We start from the raw sequence: 1,308 nt of genomic DNA, 5'->3' as shown, positions 1-1,308 counted from the left end.
TTGGTGGGTAGGGATGTCCGCCCACCAATCTAAGTCACGTAACGACCCACGGGACAAGCGAACTCGACCGGACCAGCCAACAGGTTGCTTAATGTCGTCGTAAAAATTGCGGAGAAATAAAGGCGCTGGGGTAAGGGCCAACTTGACACTCTGCGCAAAACCACAAAACTTAGCCAGCTCACGCTTCTGGACAAGACGCCGATTTTTCTTTGCCGTGATCCGCAACCCGATCGCCAGCCGCCGCAATTTGGCGAGCTTCTGCTTAGGCACCTCAAACACACCAGCTGCCGTATTGATCGTAATGCCTAAGTGGTACACTGACTGCGACGGCTCCCACTGGCACTTGGTGGGGTGACACGACAACCCCAAGAACTCGATACTCTCACGCACCCAGCGCGCACCAAGACGCGCTTGCTCCTCAGAACTAAACACGAAGAGGAAGTCATCCAAATACGGCAGCACTCGCGCACCCGGACGAGAAGGACGCCCTGTCCGGGAAACGGGAAAAAACTGGTGGGGCGGGAGCGGGGGCGAGAGACGCTTGCGACCTTTACCCGACGCAGCCAAAGGATCCCGCCAAAAACGCACCACATTGCGCATGATTTTCGTAAACCAATACGGACTATTTAGCCACCCCATAGGCAGGGCGTTCATCTCGTACAGAACACCACAAAAACGAAAAGTGAAGAAACGCCGATCATCTGGGCGAATAGGGATGTGGTAAAAGGCGTCCGCCAAATCAACCTTCACCATCCAGGAGCCCTCGAGGCCCATACGCCGCAGGGTGCGGAGGGTTTCATACCGGCACTTGTAAGCTTTCTGCGCTACGTTCATCCTCTTCAGGTTGACGACCAAACGCCAAGAACCACTGTCCGGTTTCGGGACACAAAAGGCGTTCACCACATGATCAACCGCACGGGAGGGGTCTACCCGCGAGATGGCCCCGAGCGCCACCAGGCGAGGCTCCTCCTTCTCCAACCACCAACGGCTCTGCTCGTCTGTAGCAGGAAAACTTGGCAGGTCAAAAGCAGGCGGGGGGCGGTTACCTCGAAACTCCACCGGGACACCATGCTTCAAGACGTGCAATGTGCGCGCATCTGCTCCAATTGCCTTCCAAGCGGCCAGCCGCGCCGAGGCCCTAGCATGCAGGGGCACGGAGGTGGTGGACATATCGGACTACTCGTGCTGCCCCGGAAACTCCACGCCTGGGGTCGTAGAGCCCGTCGCCACGCGGAAGGGATGGGACGAAGTGCACACATAGCCACCACCGGTGTGGGTCGGACGTCGAATTCCTGATCCGCTGAAGAG

Source organism: Volvox carteri (assembly GCF_000143455.1).
Source record: "Volvox carteri f. nagariensis unplaced genomic scaffold VOLCAscaffold_52, whole genome shotgun sequence".
NCBI lineage: Eukaryota > Viridiplantae > Chlorophyta > Chlorophyceae > Chlamydomonadales > Volvocaceae > Volvox > Volvox carteri.
This window is presented reverse-complemented; position numbering follows the sequence as displayed.